The sequence below is a fragment of the Mus pahari genome, chromosome 4, assembly GCF_900095145.1.
Source record: "Mus pahari chromosome 4, PAHARI_EIJ_v1.1, whole genome shotgun sequence".
In the NCBI taxonomy this organism is placed as follows: Eukaryota; Metazoa; Chordata; class Mammalia; order Rodentia; family Muridae; genus Mus; species Mus pahari.
The window spans coordinates 129,249,602-129,259,632 of record NC_034593.1 but is presented as its reverse complement, the minus strand read 5'-3'; the positions used below and the strand labels follow the sequence as shown (position 1 = coordinate 129,259,632).

Sequence of the window (10,031 nt, the reverse complement as noted above, 5' to 3'; positions counted from 1 at the left end):
CTCTCTCTCCCTCTCTCCCTCTCTCCCTCTCTCTTTCTTGTTTTTCTTGTTTTTCTTATATGCATATATGTCATACACCATAAATTTTTACATGGTTGGTCATGGTACATAGTTAAGAACTATTTCATGGATCAGTTGGTCATTGTTTTTAGATGACTCCTCTATCCTTAAATAAGTCTGATTGTCCACTGGTCAGGTGGAGGGTAGTGTTAATGTATGGGCCTCCCAAGTGATGATATTGTTGCTATAAATGCCATGACTGGCTTGCTTTTCTAGATAGTGGCCAGAACAGTTGTTAAGGTCCCAAAAATGTGAGTTTGTGCTAAACCTGGATGCAAGGTCACTTTGTTAAGTGTTGGTTGGTTGATAAAACACAGTCTCTGTATCATCAAGTGGGCTACATTCATTTTCACTTAATGATGGGGTGTGTTCTCAGAAGTTCAGAGATGGGTGACTTGCCACTATACAAACATGATAGAGTGTATCTGCAGTGGCAGTTTGCTTTCCTGAAAGTCTGTAATTAGTGTTAATGCCATCTTCTGTGCCTTCCATCATTGATAAATCACCTCATATGAGTGTATAACTGTAACTGATTACAGGCTGTCTAGATTCCTTTTTTAAAAATGTGTTTATTCATATGCAATAATGTAAGAGGTATGTACCCAGGGGCCCACAAAGAATCTGGTTTGGATCCCCTTTCCCTTCCTTTAATGTTTTGATGTTCTTTATATCTAGAAACATTCATATTAAATGAATGAATGAATGAATGAATGAATGCCTGGTATAGGTTGAACTTCAAAGCAAGTAGAGTTAAGTGCCTCGGCCCTTGGGAAGTGGCTTGGTTTGGATGAAGGTTTGTTTGTCTCCTTTCTTAGAAAGGCTCCTTAAGCTTCAGAATTTGAGAAGAATATTGTTAGAAAGTCAGAGTTCAGCCATGCTTTAGTCTAGCAGACTGGTGTGATTTACCTGGATTTTATTTTAAAGAATTCTTCTCACTGTTCAATAATAGCTAAGAAAGACTTGTTCTAAGAGCCAGATCTCCACATATGTCCACAAAGATCAAATGATTTAACAGATTCCTTTGTTAGATATTGTTCAGATCACTCTCAGGAAAAATGAGGACATAGTGTAGGTGTTTGACACTTGTTTTGTTTTGTTTTTTAATTAGATATTTTTTTTATTTACATTTCAAATGTTATCCCCTTTCCTAATTTCCCCTCCAAAAACTCCCTATCCCTTCCCCTCTCCCCCTGCTCCCCAACCTACCCACTTCTGCTTCCTGACCCTGGCATTCCTCTACACTGGGCATAGAACCTTCACAGGACCAAGCGCCTCTCCTCCCATTGATGACTAACTAGGCCATCCTCTGCTACATATACAGCTGGATCCATGTGTACCACCATGTATTTTCTTTGATTGGTGGTTTAGTCCAGGGAGCTCTGGAGATACTTGTTAATTCATATTGTTGTTCTTCTATGGGACTGCAAACCCCTTCAGCTCCTTGGATACTTTCTCTAGCTCCTTCATTGGGGACCCTATGCTCCATCCAATGGATGGCTTGTGAGCATCCTCTTCTGTATTTGTCAGGCACTGGCAGAGCCTCTCAGGAGACAGCTATATCAGGCTCCTGTTAGCAAGCTCTTGTTGGGATCCATAATAGTGTATGGTTTTGGTGGTTGTTTATGGAATGGATCCCCAGGTGGGGCAGTCTCTAGGTCATTCCTTCAGTCTGTGCTTCACACTTTGTAACTCTTGCCAAAGGTATTTTGTTCCTCAGTCTAAGAAGTACTGAAGTGTCCATACTTTGGCCTTCCTTCCTTCTTGAGTTTCATGTGTTTAGCGAATTGCATCTTGCTGTTATGTAAGAATTTACAATTAGATGAGAGTAGCACAAAGCTGAAGTGATCGTAGGGTGAAATAGAAGCTTGCTTCATTCATAGAGACACGCGGAGAGGAGAGGGGTTTCACGGCTGTCCCATAGACACCAGGGATCTGCTTTCTCTCTCTCTGTCATTCCTCATGCTAGTCCATCTAACAGCAGTGTGATGTTTCTGAACTCTCCTTCCAATTCATTGGCCAGCTTTTTAGCAATTGACAATATTATGATTGTGTTTTTTTTATTTAACTTAAAAACATCATTTATTTTATTTCACATGCAATGGTGTTCTGCCTGCATGTGTGTCTATGTGAGGGTGTTAGATTCCCTAGAACTGGAATTACAGACATTTGTGATCTGCCTTGTGAGTGGTGGGAATTGAACCAAGGTCCTTTTGAAGAACATCCAGTGTTCTTAACCACTGAGCCATATCTCCAGCACCCATATTATGATCTTCACCAGAGTGATTGCTACCATGAAAAGATCAGATTAAAGTTGCCAAGGAGAAGAGATGATTGGTCACAACTTTACTGCACTGTCTCATTCTTTCTGCTTAGGATAGTGATGGAAACATTACATTGGTAAGTCAGAAAAAGGAATAGCACGTTTAGCCATGAATGCGTGTGATTCTTCATCCTAATACAATCCTTGTAGAATCCGGTCTAGTAACCATTTAAGGATCTCTTTTAAGTCATTGCTGGTTTTTCTTCTTCTTACTACATGGAGTTAACATATGTAGTTATGACATGGTTTAGATATCTGTTTCCCTGAATATCTTTGACAGTTGAACTAAGCGATCAATGAAAGGAGTCTGTGTGCGTGCACAAAAATGCTTCAAACCTTAGGATTGTCAGAGAGGCAAATGTCCTAAACAAACTGAGAAAGTAAGGTGGTTATTTATCCAAGTTCACAGGTGAATAAATTGTGAATAATATCAGTAAGTCACAGTGTGACTAGCTCAGGAGAGACTGACTTGGCATGTATTTGAATGAGCCAGATCTCATCTTAAGCGTGCATACTTCGCCTAGCCTCTATGAACTTTGATATAACTGTACCTATGCTGATTATAATTAATATTGACTTGGAATTAATATTGGCAGAGTGACAGTTATTTTTGGTGCATGGCCAGCTGTGTAAATACCCTTATTGCATAAATCGACTAAATTTAATCACAAAATTTATAGTCTAGCAGTATTTACAACTTCATTGTGAACCCAATGTTTTAAGCATCTGTCTTTCATTTACTATTTCTTAAATATAGACCTTTATAACTCAGACAGGGTTATAAGTATTTATACAAAATGCTATAATGAAATACTACTTGGAGGAAGGAATAAAATCTCTGAGAAGAGTTCTTAATAATTAACATGGTTTGAGTTAGTAACCCTTTCTCCCATGGAAAGAAATAGGTGCTTATCAGATAGAAGAAGAAAGCAGTTTTGACAGAGTTCTTGGGAGAAAAAATTTTAAAATAATTTTAAGGACCTCAAAAGTAATGCTTTAGTATATTCAAAATTATTGATGTTTTAAAATGCCTTTGTCTTGTACTAAATTATGGAATTTTGTCAAATAACATTTTCTAAGGTATTCAGTGTGAGTTAGGAGGAATATAAGATGGAGAAACAGAGTTAATAATACCTCAAAGGCTATTTTCTCCTAAACAGTTACTGTATATCAGTCCAATTTAATTATGTAAAAGAAGGATTTTTTTGTTTTTATAGTTAATTTTTTTTAAGCCCTAAGAGGCCAATTTCCAGTGTATTTCCTCCAGCTGATTTTATTTCGGATAAAATGATTTTTATCTGATTTTCCTTTGAGAATACATGGACATTTGCTCCCTTGGCTGACTTACAGGTATGGGTGAGTACTGGGAGACCCACATGAATAAGCTTCCCAGATGAGAGCCCACCCCATGCAGAGAAGCCTTCCAGGCCTGCTCTGCTCTTTGTGCAATTCAAAGGCTGAGTTGCATGAGGAAGCAGGTCCTGAGACTGCCTTGAGTTCTCAGGTCTCACACAGTCTTTATAGGGGCACACCGTGTTCTTGGAGATGGTAGGGAGAGATTAGAGAATGCTCACGTCTCGAGTAGTGCAGCTGGTATTTGAAATGGAAGAAACAGAACGGACAAGCAAGTATTGCGGTAGAAGATTCTGCTGAGCATTTTCAGTGTGCACCTAGGTCAAGACATCTGCTGCATTTATTTTATGTTGTTGCATCAACATATCTTATACTCGTTGCTTTATGTATGTGGTTAGAGTTCTGTCTTTGTCGAAACTACTGCCTTTGTCTTCAGCATTGAATATCATATCAGATATTTCCTAAGCCTCTGATGGAGATGCTCACCAGACGCAGGTGGCATATTTGATGAGGGATGGCTAGTTGCTATGGTGTTGAGAATCCTGCTGTTACATTCCTGTTGTTAAAAAGACCTCTGGTTATAGACTAGACAGGTGCTCTATCCTTACGGTATGTATGGTCTCCAAAGTGGTATCTGGCAAACTGTAAGTACTAAATAATTCTTTGTTTGTAGAATGAATAAATAGTTCTGCAACAATTGAAGATACAAGTAAGTATCGAGCATATTGGCTATCCCATCCCTATATCAATGTAATAGTCCCTCATGCCTTTAAATTCTGTAATTAGTATAAGTATTCATTGATTCGTTAAATATTAACCCATCTCCAAGTTCATAAGCTAGGCTATCATACAGGTGATAAATTCCACTCAACACATTTAGAGTCAAAGCTATTATGGAACAATAAGTTTGAGAAAGGGAATTTTCTTTCTGGAATTCACTCACTAGTATCTAAGAAACAATTTTAAGACAATTTACTTATTGATGAATTTATGCCAGTTTTATTATGTCGAACTAATAAAACAGTCAGAATTTCTCTTCAATATATGTTGCAGGATATACAATATACTGAATCCAGCAAGTGAGCTCTGGGGATGGCTGAGTTCTCTGTTTCATGTAGGGGTATACTATGAAGTTTTGCCATTAGAATTCAAAAGGAGGCAGACCTTCATTTTTCTGTTTGTCATACGGAAGATTAGTTCTTAGTAGTGAATTTAGATTTGTAGATTATTATTGCCAAGTATAATACTGAGTTACTGATGTCAGTGCTGGTACTCATGAAATGTTATTTCTCTGTCCTATGAGGAAGATGAATTCTCAGAAATAGTTAGCTTGTAGATTGCTCTCACAGGGGCACAGGGATAATTTGTCACCAGGTTCCTGATTTCAGTGCTGGTACTTTTGGATTGAGGTCATTTCTGGGTTGTCTTTCTGTCGAACACTGCAGATGACATCCTCATAAGAGCAGGGTGCTTGTATACCGTACAGGGGTATCCATTTGTCTTCCGGAGATTCTCAGTGTCTGAGGGGTAAGGCATCTGGAGAGAAGGCTCTGGAAGCGTGTCTCAGAATGTTTTAGGGAATTTTATTTTTAGCTTGGAGACTGTTTGTTTTTTATTTTTAATCTCAATGATATTTAAGTTTTCATTCTGTCGAGACTTGCTTCAGTGGTTCAAAAGTAGTACTAAGTTACAGTGTGGTATCATAATACTGACCAAAGCCATGGCATTAAACCACACTGTATGCTATGATATTCTGCAGTTTAAAATAATAGAAACAGAAATAAAAAAAATATTAGAGACTGAACTTTTAATTTGAAATGTCCTTGATAAAATTATGTGTCCAATTCATTGTCACATGTCTTTTCAATGTTCTGTGAACCAAAGTAGGAATAGGCTTTCTCTTCTTGCTACTCACTGAATAGCAATGTCTGTACTCAGAAAATTCTTGCTGAGCTAGTTCCTTCTCAAGGGGTCATTTTAAGTTGAAAAAAAAAATTGACTTGACAAACTATGACAATTTGTGCTTTGATGCTGTGTAGATGTTTTCTGAAAATGAACCTGACTGGATAATCCTCAGAGCAAAGTAAGCAGTGACATCTGTGCTATCAAAAACAATGTGAGGCTTCAAGTAAAATCTGAATAAGTCGGATGTGAATACTCGCTATAATGACCTGAGAATGCTTGGATATTAAAAAAAAAAAAAAAACTTTGATTTTGTTGTTGTTGTTGTTGTTGTTGTTTGAGACACGTTTTCTCTTTGTAGCCCTATCTGTCCTAGAATTCACTATGAAGTCCAGGCTGAAGTCAGAGCTTCACCTGCCTCTGCCTCCCAAGTACTGGGATTAGAGCCATTCACCACCACCTGGCTTAAAATCACTTTTTTTTGTTTTTAAACTGGACATTTTATTTATTTATATTTCAAATGTTAACCTCTTTCCCCGTTTCTGCTCTGCAACCCCCCTATCGCATTGATACTGCCATACCTGATGTGGCTTTTGTTGTTGTTGCATAAGGAAATACTTTTCTGCTTGGAAGCCCTTGACTCAGTAGCTGATATTTTCCAGATGATCAAACCATGACATTACAGCAGTAGTCACGGATCACAGATCCATTCAAAGTTTAAGATAGTTAAAAGGATTGTGATGTAACAGATTATAAATAGTCTGATATGCTTTAGATCCTACATGCTAGGTAGACTTTAAAAACTAGCACTCGTGGAATTGTGGAGTAGTGTTAGAAGAAACTACCCATATTATCTGACCTGTTCTTAAATTACTGTTCCCCTTACAACTGTTCATCTGTGGGAGTGGAAGTTTCTTCATTACCTAAACCCACACAGTCTCACACAGCATGCTGAAGGAACAGGTAGAATAGACCACACAGTCTCAGCATGCTGAAGATAGAAGAGACTCTGTTTGCTGTAATGCTAACATTTCTGAAACGCTTTGCTGCATAGTAAATGAATTTTCTTTGTATTTTCTACTTCTCCCTCTGGCCAAAGATTGCCACATATTTGAGCCAATATAACACTTTTCATGCCTCTTCTTTTTGAATGACAAAGGGGATATGAGCTAGGTAGATATGCATGAAACATTTTGAATGCGTACAGATAAACACACACACACACACACACACACACACACACACGAAAGAAAGTCGCATGCTTTTTCAAAGAAGTCTTTCATGTGCCCTTGTTCTTAACCTTTCCAAGTCTGCAGCAAGAATATAATGGAGGATTACAGACCATATTTAAAACATTTGGGAAGTATACCAATTAAACTAATGCAGTATTACAATGTTTAACAAAATATTTATCTTCTATGGATCACAAGTATACAGCCTTGATCACAATAGAAAGATACATGTAATACATGGTGAATAACTGATGGTAGCATAGATCAAATGATTTTTCTTGTCCACTGAAGATTATGGTTTATTCTTGTGAGTTCTACTGGTTTTGGCGAGACACAAAATGGGTTGTAAAAAGATTTTCCAATTTGCTCCTTCAGCTTCTTCTTCAAATCATTTTACAAATTTATAGAAAGCACTTCTCATTTGTTTCCTATATCAAGTTGGTCTTTGTTTTGCCCCTACAAAACTCAGCTGTTCATCTCAGTGTCCTTCCTCAAGCTACACACACACACACACACACACACACACACACACACACACACACATACACACACACACACACAGAGGGGGGGAGGGAGAGAAGCAATATACAAGTGTTCTCTTCAGTTTCATCAGGGCATGCATTTCTTTTCACTGGCAACAGCGAACTCTTTTTATTATTATTATTACTAATTTAAAATATTTTAAAAATTAAAATTAGCCATATGGATCACTGGACTGTCTTTGGGTGCTAGAAGACATGCCTAACATGCACAAAGCCCCGTGTTTAGCAGCAGCATTATCCAATCCAGAACAACAAAAGCTTTTCATGTCCCCCAAGAAATCAGTATCTAGGTACTTAGAGTGTTTGTAAGATCTTGTTTTGATTGTTTTTCTCAATGAATCTATCCAGAGTCTCTGTGACATGTGGGGTGGTACATGGAGTACTGAGTGTCGAAAGGTTCATATTTCAACCGCTTTCCTTTTTTCTTAACTGCACATAACATGGAATTTAGACACGTAACATATTTTACATCCTGATCACTGTCACCCCTCATCCCGGTCCCCCCTCACACAGTCCCTCCCCTTCCCGCTTTCCTTCTCCTCTGAGAGGATAGAGCCCCCTGCCTGGGAATCTCCCCACCCTGACACATCAAGTCTCTGCAGAGCTGGGAGCATCTTTTCCTGCTGAGGCCAGACAAAGCCACTCAGTTAAGGGACTGTATCCACAGACAGGCAACAGCTTTAGGGACAGCCCCCCTACCCTAGTTGTTGGGGGACCCACATGAAGACCAAGCTGTATATATCTGCTATGTATGTGCAGGGGGGTGTAGGTCTAGCCCGTGTATGATCTTTGGTTGGTGGTTCAGTCTCCGAGAGCCCCCAAGTGTCCAGGTTAGTTGAGTCTATTGGCCTTCCTGTGGAGTTCCTATCTACTCTGGGTCCTCAATCCTTCCCCTAATTCTTCTGTAAGATTCCATGAACTCCATCTGTTGTTTGGCTGGAGACCTCTCATCTGTCTGAGTGAGCTGGTGAGTGGATCCTCTCGGAGGACACCTATACTAGCTTCCTGCCTGTGGGCACAATATAGCATCATTAATAAGCTCAGGGATTGGTGCCTGCCCATGGGATGGATCTCAAGTTGGGTTAACCACTGGTCGGCCATTCCTTCAGTCTCTGCTCATTTAATACCTGCATTTCTTCAGTCAGGATCAATTTTGAGTCAAAAGTTTTGTAGGTGGGTTGCTGTCCCCATCCCTACACTGAGGGATCCTGTCTGACTACTAGAGGTGGTCTCTTCATGTTCCACATCTCCACTGTTGGACATTTGAGCAAAGATCACCTACATTGACTCCTGGAAGCCTCCCAGATTCCGGGTCTCTGGGATTTCATACAGATCCCCCCACCCCAATCTCTAACAGCTGCATATTTCCATTCATTCTCCTGGTCCTCTGGAACTCTCTCCTGTCGCTCCTCACATCTGATATGGAACACCACCTGCCTCCTCATTCCTCTCCCCTACCCTCTCCTTCCCAGGTCCCCCCTTCCTCCTCCTATGACTATTTTATTTCCATTTCTAGGTGAGATTCAAGCATACTCGCTTGGACATTCTTGTTTAGCTCTTTTAGGGGGTCTTTGGAGTGTATCATGCGTATTCTCTACTTTATGGCTCATACTCACTTATCAGTAAGTACATACTATGCATGACCTTTTGGGTTTGAGTTTGGGTTACCTCACTCAGGGTGATACTCTCTACTTTCATCCATTTACCTTCAGATCTTTAATCTACTTGGACTTGAGTTTTGTGCAGGCTGATGGATACAGATATATTTACATTCTTCTACATGCAGACATCCAGTTAGACTAGAACCATTTGTTGAAGATGCTTTCTTTTTGCCGTAGTATAGTTTTGGCTTCTTTGTTAAAAATCAAGTGTCCATAGGTATGCGGGTTTATTTCTGGGCATTTTATTCAATTCTATTGATTACCTTGTTTTTTTCTATACCAGCACCATGCAGTTTTTTATTATTATTGTTCTATAGTACAGATTGAAATTGGGGATGATCATACCTCCAGAAGTTTTTATTGCATAGAATTGTTTTAGCAATCCTGTTTATTTTTGCTGGTTTTTCCATATAAAGGTGAGAATTGTTCTTTCATGGTCTGTAAGAATTGTGTTGGAATTTTAATGGGAATTTCATTGAATATGCATATTGCATTTGGAAAGATGGCAATTTTTACTATATTAATCCTATAGATCCATGAGCATGGGAGATCTCTCCATCTTCTATTTTTTAGTTTCTTTCTTCAGAGACTTGAAGTTCTTGTCATACAGATCTTTAACTTGCTTTTTAAGAGTTATACCAAGATATTTTATATTATTTGTGCCTGTTGTGAAAGGTGTTCCCCCAATTTCTTGCTCAAGCCATTTATTGTTTGTATATAGAAGGACTACTCATTATTTTGAGCCTATTCTGTATCCAGCTACTTTGCTGAAGGTGTTTATCAGCTGTAGGTGTTCTGTGGTAGATTTTTTGGGGTCATTCATATATAGTATAATATCATCTATGATCATGACTCCCTGACATCTTCCTTTCTAATTTGTATCCCCTTGATCTCCTTTGGTTGTCTTATTGCTCTGACTAGAACTTCAAGATATATATATATATATATATATATATATATA

The 10,031-nt window shown here is 38.8% G+C and overlaps 1 protein-coding gene across 4 annotated transcripts in view; it reads left to right on the top strand.

Moving 5' to 3' along the window:
- The window catches only part of Bmpr1b (bone morphogenetic protein receptor type 1B), a 325,936-nt gene that overhangs the window by 197,563 nt on the left and 118,342 nt on the right, over positions 1-10,031 (top strand). The window lies entirely within an intron of this gene.